We start from the raw sequence: 12,300 nt of genomic DNA on the forward strand, positions 1-12,300 counted from the left end.
TATTGATTGAACACTATTTCCGTAGGCAACCTATACTTTAAACTACAGAACAGAACCTTTTCTTTAAAAACAACCTAAAACTGCACGTCACATTATATACTTTATATCATCCCTTAAGTAGTCATTGATTTATCTGGATCCAGTCCAAAATGATTCTGATCATCTGAGGGTTTATTGCCACTCCTTTCCTTTCTCAACATGATAATTTTATGGGAAGGTAGTGGTATTGTTACTAGACTAGTAACCCAGATACTCAGAGTATTGCTCTGGGGTCCCAGGTTCAAATCCTGCCACTGTAGATGGTGGAATTTGAATTCAATAAAAATCTGGAATTAAAAGTGGTGATGACCATGAAACCATTGGCGATTGTCGTAAAATCTCATCTGGTTCACTAATGTCCTTTAGGGAAGGAAATCTGCCATCCTTACCTGGTCTGGCCTACATGTGACTCCAGACCCACAGCAATGACTGCCCTTCAAGGGCAATTAGGGATGGGCAATAAATGCTGGAACGGCCTGTGATGCCCATATCCCACGGATGAATTTAAAAAAAACTTTTAACCCCAAATGGTTTTTCACGATAAGTGTTTTGCTGGCAATTCTCCCTCCAGAACAAGCTAGGCAAATCTACCCACCTCATTTCAAATCCTCTTGAATTTGATCTTCTCAATCTGAGCACCAGGTCAACCATATATGACCTTTAACTCCATCCGTGAGTTTCAGGGATCCCTTTGAAACCCTTCCCCTCTCAGAGTCCATCGCTGTAGCAATGCGAATCAAATGGGCCTTGTATCCAGATAGAAATGCTGATTATCTATCCGTTAGAAATCAACCATATTCTACTTTGGAAATAATTGGACAATTTAAAGTATAACTGCTTACAACATAATGTTCTCAACAGCTTCCTCGGAGTCAAGATTCTAGCAGCAATGCCACTGTAAACACAAATGTTACTGTCATTATTTCTAAATGTGAACACTCACATTTTATTTCCAGCAAACAACTCAGGTCTCCCTGAGAGACATGTAACTCAATAGCTGTGTAGGAATGTTTTTGCAGAAAAATATTGATTGTGCTGCATGTACTTATTGATGGTTCTCAAATCTTTTCTGCTTCAGCGTGTATGTCCAGCAATTCAATCTCTTGGAATTCTGAATTCTGGAATGATAACCTTATGTTTTATTGTAATATCTTTGGAGTTGCGTATAGTGAGAAATCTTCTTACGTGGTTGTGACTTCAACTACTGCATATTTAGTTATTTCAGCTGCTAGAAACTGGAAGAAATCATCATCTACCCACTAAAAAATTATCTTCTGACAGAAAAGATTCTGAAAGGTCTCTTCCAAGGACAATCAAATCTATCTTACTTAGCAATTGGTGCTGCAATATTTCAAAACATGTCTGGTTGGCTCTCAATATTTTTATTGCCCGTGATGGATTTGAGACTTTGCTTGTATTTAAATCAACATAAGGCAATTGGACATGACCCATTACAAGATTGTGGTCTTCCTCATCCAATTTTTTCTCTGTGGCCTGCCCAAGTGATGCTATATACCCAGGTGGCAAACATAATAACCGAGGGAAATATGTTTAGTTACATCAACACCATTGTTTTTGTAGAAATGGTTATCATCCGTCTTCATCAAATTGGCATATATTTCCATGGGCTCCATCATTGAATGATTCGATACTGATTGTTTTATCTGAGATAAAACACAATCATGCCTGCCTACCATTGAAATACTGGGCTGGATTCTCTGGTCCCCCAACCGTGTGTTTCTCGCTGTTCATTGGCGGTAGGATTCTCTACTCCTGCCGCTGGTCAATGGAATTTCCCATTGAAGCCACCCCACGCTGCCGGGAAACCCATAGACAGGGGTGCGCTGCCGGTGAGAAAAGAGAATCCCAACAGCCGGAGAATTACGGCCACTATCTTTAGTTGTTACATTTCTGTAACTGCTCTGTTTCCATAGCCAAATTAGAAAATTTAAAATGAGACTTAATTATTGCAATAATTTACTCAGTGTTTCTAGTAGTTGCATTGACCTTATCATATCGTTGTTTGCATCAGTGAAAAGCTTACTAGAGTAATTTGTCACAACTGCAGTGGAGAGGCCTGGTTACACAACAACATTGACATACGATTCAGATTCATGGTTGGTATGGTAGATTGATCCTTCCAGATAGAGGGCAAGATTCTCCGACCCCCCCGCTGGGTCGGAGAATCGGCGGGGGCTGGCGTGAATCCCGCCCCCGCCGGTTGCCGAATTCTCCGGCACCGGATATTCTGTGGGGGCGGGAATCGCCCCCCCACCCCCCCAGCGATTCTCCGGACCGGATGGGCCGAAGTCCCGCCGCTAAAATGCCTGTCCTGCCGGCGTAGATTAAACCACCTACCTTACCGGCGGGACAAGGCAGCGCAGGCGGGCTCCGGGGTCCTGGGGGGGGGCGTGGGGCGATCTGGCCCCGGGGGGTGCCCCCACGGTGGCCTGGCCCGCGATCGGGGCCCACCGATCCGCGGGTGGGCCTGTGCCGTGGGGGCACTCTTTCCCTTCTGCCTTCGCCACGGTCTCCACCATGGCGGAGGCGGAAGAGACTCCCTCCACTGCGCATGCGCAGGAATGCCGTCAGCGGCCGCTAACGCTCCCGCGCATGCGCCGCCCGGAGATGTCATTTCTGCGCCAACTGGCGGGCACCAAAGGCCTTTTCCGCCAGCTGGCGGGGCGGAAATTTGTCCGGCGCGGGCCTAGCCCCTTAAGGTTGGGGTTCGGCCCCCCAAGATGCCCGACTGATTTGCGCCGTTTTGGGCGCCAGTCGGCGGACATCGCGCCGACACCGGAGAATTTCGCCCTATTAGTGAATAAAAACAATCTACAATCGTAGTACTGAAATAACATTTTCAGATAGGAAAAGAGCTGGAATTGAGGAAAATTCAAATTAAGAAAGTGGAATTGGAATAAAATGATACAAAAAGGGATTTGACAAGGGCAGCTGTCTGAAGGGCTGTTTTGATGTACTAATTAGCATACCACTGAGAAAAGGAAGTGAGAAAAGGAAAAGGCAGCACGGTAGCATTGTGGATAGCACAATTGCTTCACAGCCCCAGGGTCCCAGGTTTGATTCCGGTTTGGGTCACTGTCTGTGTGGAGTCTGCACGTTCTCCCCGTGTGTGCGTGGGTTTCCTCCGGGTGCTCCGGTTTCCTCCCATAGTCCAAAGATGTGCAGGTTAGGTGGATTGGCCATGCTAAATTGTCCTTAGTGTCCAAAATTGCCCTTAGTGTTGGGTGGGGTTACTGTGTTATGGGGATAGGGTGGAGGTGTGGGATTGCGTAGGGTGCTCTTTCCAAGAGCCAGTGCAGACTCGATGGGCTGAATAGCCTCCTTTTGCACTGTAAATTCTATGATTCACTTTGGGACTAGGGAAAAACAAGTTGAAAGATAAGGGAATTAAAATTTCTATGTTGAAAAACCAGGTCCACAGGGTGGGAAACATCAAAGGAAAACAGTGGTTATTTATAACACAATAACTGGAGAAAGGGACATAGTAACAGCTGCTACCATCGCTGCCACACCCAGCTGCAGAAAACAATCTCCCCTGTGAACAAGTTGTTGCTAAAGGAATGGCTGGTGAAAATTCAAAACTCGAACTGAGAAGAGTACTCCTTCGATGAAGATCGGTCTGGTCCTAAACAGGAAGAGGAACCTCAGCAGCATGTTCATTTTGATCATCTGCACTCTCCCTGCCAGGGAGAGTAGGAGTGCGTCCTATCTTTGTAGTTCCTTTTTGACTTCCTCCATCAGGCTGGTCAGGTTCCACTTCTGGATCTGTGTCCAGTCTCTGGCTATTTGGATCCCAGGTATCGGAATTTGTTTTGGGCTATTTTGAATGGGAGTCCCTCCAGCTCTGTCCCTCCCCCATTTGGGTTCACTGGGAAGGCATCACTTTTGCCCAGGTTGAGTTTGTAACCTGAGAAGGTTCCAAACTCTTTTCGGATCCAAATGATTGCTTTCAGTCCTTCCTGTGGCTTTGAGATGTACAGGAGCAGGTCATCTGCATAAAGTGAAACTCTGTGTTCTCTGTCTCCTCTTTGGATGCCCTTCCAGTTTTTCGCACCCCTTAGGGCTATCGCCAGGGGTTCGATTGCGAATGGAAACAGGAGCGGGGACAGTGGGCATCCTTGCCTTGTGCCTCTTTGTAGCTGGAAGTATTCAGAGCTGGTGGTGTTAGTTTGAATGCTCGCCTTGGGAGTGTTGTACAGGAGTCTCACCCAGGTGATAAATCCTGCTCCTAGCCCAAACCATTCCAGTACCTCGAGGCGGTACTTCCAGTCGACTCTGTTGAACGCCTTTTCTGCGTCCAGGGAGATGATCACCTCTGGTGCTCTCTCCCCGGGAGGGGTTCATTATTACATTCAGCAGGCGCCTGATGTTCGCAGTGAGTTGCCTACCCTTGACAAAGCCTGTTTGGTCTACAGCGGCCACCTCTGGTACGGCGTTCTCCAGCCTTTTGGCCAGGACCTTTGCGAGTATTTTCACAGCCACATTCAGCAACTAAATGTGTCTATATGGGCCACATTCCGTCGTCTTTTTGGGGTATCAATGAGATTGTACCTGCGCTAGCGTGGGAGGCAAAGTGCTCCTTGCCAGCGAGTCTCCGAACATGTCCCTTAGAAGTGGGGCCAGGGCCGGTGTGAATATTTTGTAGAAGTCCGCCAGGACCTCATCAGGTCCCGGTGCCTTCCCCGCCTGCATGGAGCTGATGCACTCCATGATTTCTCACAGATCTATTAGTGCTTCCTGTTTTGTTATGTTTCCTTTGTAACATAAGCGGCTTCCTTGTGTTGCATTTGTCAAGGAAGGTCGAGATGTGTAAATAACTTCAACTCATTTATTTACACTATGTACACTTTTATAACTCGAGTTCGACACTACTGCTAATCCTATTGTAGCTACCTAAACTGACTAACCAGCTGCTGTCTTCCACGTGGTGGGTGTGATAATGAATCAACCCTGTGCCTCTCCTCACTGACTGTCTCCACTGGCCAAAGGGGCTGATCATGTGTGTGGTGTCCTTTATGTATGGGTTGGTGTAATGCCCCCCTGTGGTCGTGTCACCTCCTTGTCTATCGTGAATGTCCATTGGTCGCCTCCCATCTAACTTATCTATTGGTTGAGTGTGTGTGTGTGATGTTTCTGGTGCACCCTCTAGTGTCTGTCTAGCTTACATGTATTTACAGTGATGCACATCACCACACTTCCAGCTCCCCCTGGTCTGTCCTCCCCCACAACTGGCATTTCCAGTCCGTCGAGGAACTGGTTCATCCCCGCGTCCCTGTCAGGGAGCTCGGAGGTGTACAGTCCTCAGTAGAAGGTCTCAAATGCTTGATTGACCTCTTTTGATTCCGCCACCAGTCTGCCTCTGCAATCCTTTACCTGCGCTATTTCCCTCGTGGCTGCCTGCTTTCTCAGCTGGTGAGCCAGTACGTGGCCAGCCTTTTTTCTGTGTTCGTAAAAGGTCCCCCGTGCCTGGCGGAGTTGGTACACTGCTTTTCTAGTGGATAGCAGGTTAAAGTCCATTTGCAGCTTTTTCCTCTCTGCCAGCAGCTCTCCAGTCGGGGCCTTGGAGTACTTTCTGTCTACCTCCAAGATGGAGTCCATCAGCTGTTGCCTGGCCTCCCTCTTTTCCCTATTTCTTCGTGCCTTGAAGGCTATTATTTCCCCTCGGATCACAACTTTCAGTGCCTCCCAGAACGTGGAAGGTGAGACTTCCCCGTTCCGGTTGTTAGTCACGTAGTCGCCTATGGCCTGCGATGTTTTCTGGCAGAAGGCCTTGTTGGCCAGGGGGTCTGTGTTCAGCCTCCATGTGGGGCGCAGGGCACGGCCCGTCTCCAACCTCACATCCACGTAATGTGGTGCATGGTCGGAGATGACTATCGCGGAGTACTCCGCTCCTGTAATTCCTGGAAGCACAGATTTCCCCACTGCAAAGAAGTCGATACGTTGTGCACTTGCGAAAAAAACGAGAATTTGTTTTCTCCCGGGAACCTCCACGGGTCCACCGCCCCCACCTGCTCCATAAATGCACCCAGTTCCTTAGCCATGCCTGTCTTTTTCCCCATTCTGGAGTTTGATCGGTCGATCAGTGAGTCCTGCACGCAGTTAAAGTTGCTCTCCATAATCAGTCGGTGCGTGTCAATGTCGGGGATTTCCGCCATGGTCATTTTTATAAAGTCTGTGTGGTCCCAGTTGGGAGCATACACATTTACCATTACTACTGGAGGCGCTTCCAGGACACCGCCGGCCATGACGTACCGTCCCCCTGGGTCTGTAACCGCCCTGGTCTCAGTAAATCTCGTCTTCTTGCTGATCAGTATGGCTAGTCCCCTAGCCCTCGTCCCATAGCATGAATGGTACGTCTGTCCCACCCAGTCCATCCTTAGCAGTAATCTGTCCTTCTCCATCAGGTGTGGCTCCCGCAGGTAGACTATGTCCGCCTTCAGGCTTCTCAGGTGGGCGAAGACTCTGGATCTTTTCACTGGGCCATCAAGTCTCCTTACGTTCCAGGTGACTATCCTGGTGGGGGGGTTTCTGACCCCCGGTCCTGCGGGATCAACCATACTTACCTGGTGGACGTGTCCCTGCACTCCGGAGGGTTTCGGGCCGCTGCGCTGCGCTCCGGGGTTTCCCTTTGTCCAGGGGGCACCCAACATGGCCGCCAACTGTGTGTAGCCACGCGGGTGCACCCCTGCACTCCGGGGTCTCCAGGATCATCCTTTCCTGGGCATCCACCTTCTTTCGTGCGCTGGAGGGCGGCCATCACTTCTGTCACCACCTCCTTCACCACCTGGAATTCCATTTTGATAGGCTCCCTCATGGCAGCCAATTCTTTTTTTAGGAATGTCTGCCATCTCTCCCCCGGTGTAGTTGGGGACATCGCTGCCTGTTCATGCTCCTCTGTTCGGGTCGCTCCTTCTCTTGTTTCGCCAGGGCCTTTGCTTCGCCTCGTGTGTCCACTGGCCATCTGCTTGCTGCTCCTGCCCCTTGCTGCCGCTTCTGCCTTCTCGCCGGCCCTTTGAACTACCGTTTGACGGCATCTTCCCTTCTGCTTCTTCGCTACTGTGGTAGTATGCATTGGGGGTCATGTGGGACTGTGAAGCCGTGATGTCATTGGCTGACAGATCCCGGGTCCTGGTTGGCTGTTGACCTCTAGCTCCGCCCTGAAGGCGGAGTATAAGAACCTGGAGTTCTCCCCCGCAGGCCAGTCAGCTACTGAACTGCGGGGAACAAGTCACGCTTAATAAAGCCTCATCGACTTCATCTCTATTCGTCTCTCGTGAGTCTTTGTGCGCTACAGCTACTATAATGCCTTTTGGGTTTTTAGGAGTTTTGGGTGCCTTTTTGAGCCAAGAACCCTGTAAGATTTGCGATTTTTGCGTCCGATTGGGAGGAGAGCCATCTGATGTGCATCCACTCAGCACATCACCACCACCGGAAGTCTCTACTTTTTATTTATAACAAGAACTATGATGAAATATGCAGCAAATACAACTGATTAACTATTATCTAATTTCTAATTTCCCACTTTAACTTTCCCTCTACCCTCTACTCGCACACATACAAGACAAACAACTTCAGAGTGGAGGAGAAGGATGAAAATCAAAAGTAAAAGAAAAATAGTCTTTGTTTCAGATGGTTATCTGTTACAGGACAGAATACAATCTTTTGGCCAATTCATTGGTCATAGAATTCATAGAATTTACAGTGCAGAAGGAGGTCATTCGGCCCATTGAGTCTGCACCAGCTCTTGGAAAGAGCACCCTACCCAAGGTCCACATCTCCACCCTATCCCCATAACCCAGTAACCTCACCCAACACGAAGGGCAATTTTGGACACAAAGGGCAATTTAGCATGGCCAATTCACCTAACCTGCGCATCTTTGGACTGTGAGAGGAAACCGGAGCAACCGGAGGAAACCCACGCACACACAGGGAGAATGTGCAGACTCCGCACAGACAGTGACCCAAGCCGGGAATCGAACCTAGGACCCTGGAGCTGTGAAGCAATTGTGCTAACCACAATGCTACCGTGCTGCCCACCAGCCAATCAATCGAACTGAGAACCACCCTATCTGTCAGGTGCTGAAAAGTTTGGGCCTTGCTCTCCAAAACTAGCAGCACCATATATTATGTTGCAACTTCTTGAATTCCTCATTCACTCTGTTACTTGACTTAACGAGGCATGTCCATTAAGCATCCATGGATCAAAAATGATCATGGCAAAAAATAAAGAAAGGGGAAATAAGGGAATGAAGAGGAAGGATCCTTACAGTGTGTATAGTCATCAGCATAGTTAAATGTACTGTTGCAGTGCATTATCGTTCTTCTTGTCATGTATTTTGCTTTTACATTAATAATTATTCTTTATTAATTGATCATACAATGACTGCACTATACTTGCCTGGTTTGCATATCTTTTCTCACATTATAAAAAATTGAATATGTACACCATTAAGATCTGGGTCGGAGAATCGCCGGGGGCCGGCGTGAATCCCACCCCCGCCGTGTCGCGAATTCTCCGCCACCGGAGATTCGGCGGGGGCGGGAATCGCGCCGCGCCGGTCGGTGGGAATCCCCCAGCGATTCTCCGGTTCGCGATGGGCCGAAGTCCCGCCGCTGTCAACCCACACCAGCCGGCGTGGATTGAACCACCTTTGGGACGGCGGGACACGGCGGCGCGGGCGGGCTCCGGGGTCCTGGGGGGGAGCGCGGGGCGATCTGGCCCGGGGGGGTACCCCCACAGTGGCCTGGCCTGCGATCGGGGCCCACCGATCCGCGGGTGGGCCTGTGCCGTGGGGGCACTCTTTTCCTTCCGCCTTCGCCATGGTCGGAGGCGGAAGAGAACCCCTCCACTGCGCATGCACGGGGATGCCGTGAGCGGCCGCCGACGCTCCCGTGCATGCGCCGCCCGGCAAAGTCAGTTTCGCGCCAGCTGGTGGGGCGGAAATCAGTCCGGCGTGGGCCTAGCCCCTCAAGGTGAGGGCTCGGCCGCTCAAGATGTGGAGACTTCCGCACCTTTGGGGCGGCGCGATGCCGGACTGATTTGCGCCATTTTTGGTGCCGGTCGGCGGACATCGCGCCGATATCGGAGAATCCCGCCCCTGGTGTTCCAAGTTACCCTTCTGAGTTTTGGAGCACCGTTACACTTAACATCAGCAGAGTTCCTATCAAAAGACCATCAATCCATCTAAGATAAAACCACATTACTGCAGATGCTGGAATCTGAAACAAAAACAGGAAATACTGGACAATCTCAGCAGGCCTGACAACAGCCGTGGAGCGAGAAGGGAGCTAACGTTTTGAGTCTGGACGACTTGGATGATTTGACAAAGTCATCCAGGCTCGAAATGTTAGCTCCCTTCTCTCTCCACAGATGCTGTCAGATCTGCTGAGAATGTCCAGTACTTTCTGTGTTTGAATTTTCTTAGCTCACCCATCGTCTGATTTAGTGCCAACAGAAAATTCCAGATGTTCTTTTAGTGTCTGGGTGAACACATTAAAATTAGTGACTTTATTTTTATCGCCTGACAATACCAGTGGAAACTACTGTAAAGAAATAAATTAAAATTGAATGAAATGGAACAAATTATATTAATTTTAATTCTTTTTTGGAAGTGCTTTATTTCAATTTAGGCCGAGACTTTAAATGGAAAGGCACTGAAATGTTTTCAGATTTGTTAGCTAGGAATTACTTTTTCCATAGAATTGAACCTATTAATACACCCACAAATGAGTTCTACCTGTTGTGCCTCTGTAATCAGCCTGAGGCAATGGGCTGCAGTATGACATTACATCAGCAATAAATTGAAGTGACATTTGGTTGCATTTTGACAGACGATTAAATCATCAATAATACATACCCATTAAGGAAAGGTCCTTGAATTATTATAATATTAGAATTGCCTGGTGTTGCAGTACAAACTGGTCATGCTGAAATCTATATTTCTCCTCATCTAGATACATGTCAACTATTTTGGAACAGCTATGAGGAGAATCGTTAAAACATTTGACAACATATGTATCCATCACATAAAAAAGTTCCTTTCTCACTGAACTTTCTGATGTATCACATACAGGTCTCAAAATGCTGATGTTTATGTGTAAGTTTTGAATAAGTATTGCTTATTGTAAAGAGTGTTGGTTAAGGTTACGGATACTTCGGGGCTTTACATGTTTGTGGGAGCCATGGAAAATTGCAAAACCTCATCTCTGGAGATTAAATCAATTTGGTGAAGTCGGTTAATAAACAGTATACAGGGTTGATGAAGCATTGGGGATGCCTATTTTTGTAGAGGAAAAGATTATCGGGTGGCACGGTAGCACAGTGGTTAGCACAGTCGCTTCATAACTCCAGGGTCCCAGGTTCGATTCCCGGCTTGGATCACTCTCTGTGCGGGGTCTGCACGTTCTCCCCGTGTCTGCGTGGGTTTTCTCCGGGTGCTCCGGTTTCCTCCCACAGTCGAAAGACATGCAGGCTAGGTGGATTGGCCATGCTAAATTGCCCTTAGTGTCCAAAGGGGTTGGGTGGGGTTGCTGCGTTACGGGTACGGGGCGGAGTTTTGGGCTTAAATGGGGATGCTCTTTCCAAGGGCTGGTGCAGGCTCGTTGGGCCGAATGGCCTCCTTCTGCACTGTAAATTCTATGTAATTTCATAGAATTGGATGACTTTCCTTATGATGAAGCAAGTGCGACAAACATATTGAAACAAGTGAGCCTGTTTAAAGGTTATGTGGTATTAATTTATCAGTTTTAATGGTTTGAAATTAAATGAAATAACTTTTTTTTTTAAACGTTGATGGAGTCAGCACGAGCCTGTCATGGGTGGGATTCTCTGTTGTAGCTGCGTGTTTCTTGGTGAGGTACCGTTCAATGGCGGCCGCTTGTCAATGGGAATCCTCACTGTAGCTAGCCCATGCCGCCGAGAAACCCACACGCGGGGGTGCGCTGCGAGCAGGAAAAGAGAATCTCAACTGTCGGAGAATTATTTCAAGTGGCTGAGGTTAAATTTACAAACTGTTCGACACTGTGCATACCGAAGGTGGCAGTGCTGTTGATTTAACTGCAGAAACTTTGCACAAAGTAAGAATTTTTGTATTGTCCGCATATCTGGAATTTGCTGAGCAATGTAATTCTGACTGGAAAATTGAATATTGACTGTTCTGATACGTTTGGTTTCAGTTTAATGTTTCAAGCAACACCAGGAAAGCATTTATTCATAGGTTATGTGAATAAAGCTCACAGTTCCTTAAGGAACTAATTCAAATCTCGGTAGGTCTTTAAAAGATCGAAAAGTGAGTCAAATAGCAGGTTCCAAAACAAATTAATTCACAGTTATATAAGTGCTCAAAGAAACTCTCCAACTATCTTGCCTCAGGAAATAGAATCAAATAGATACAGTTCCACGCGTATCATCAGCTTTCCAGTTCTTCACACAAGTGACTATGGGTGACCTTTACAGGGCTGGGGATGGGAGGGTGCGTACTACTCACATCTGCTCACATCTCCCCCTAACCCCACATACCGGTACTAATGTCAGTTGCAAATCGACCAATTTTATAAAAATTTGCCTCACGGCAATAATACACTGGGAGCAGCCTTAATGAGGTAAGTGTGGGACTTCTGCCCCTAAGGTCCATGAGGTCCCACTCATGCAAGCTGCCGGCCAATCTGATTGGCAGAGCCAGAAGGAAGCAATGGCTTCTGCTGGGATACGCAAGAGTTTCCAGGAGGAACTGTCCCGGATTACATAAGGTATGGTGCGCTTTTTAGGTGGAGAATGTTTGGGGACTCAAAGGAGGGGGAAGAGGCACATTGGTGGTGTTGGGCTTTGGAGGCCGGTGGGAGATGCAAAGTTGGGGTAACATCTTGTGGGAATGCCCCTGATGTGCACAGGCCAGCTCACCATAGGACATTCCCTACCTTCCTTCCTGTTTTTTTTAAACTGGGATGGTTAAAAGCGGGCAGTTCTGTTTCATCCACCTCCCACATGTACCTTATTCTAGTGGTGAAGATGGTTTTAGACATTTACCTGGTCCTTAATTGGCCAATTAAGGGCTTCAATAGGCCTAAGGGTAGGTGGGCTCACTGAAGCCTCACTTTCCCATCATAATATGGGGGACAGCTCGGGTATGGGCGAGCTAGCCATTGTATTTTATGTGCCCCCTCACATCAAACACCCCCTGAGGGGTGGACATAATATTCCCTGTTATATTTCATGTGTGAGTGCACATGTTGAAAGGCTGC

The sequence above is a fragment of the Scyliorhinus torazame genome, chromosome 3 (assembly GCF_047496885.1).
Source record: "Scyliorhinus torazame isolate Kashiwa2021f chromosome 3, sScyTor2.1, whole genome shotgun sequence".
NCBI classification, from domain to species: domain Eukaryota; kingdom Metazoa; phylum Chordata; class Chondrichthyes; order Carcharhiniformes; family Scyliorhinidae; genus Scyliorhinus; species Scyliorhinus torazame.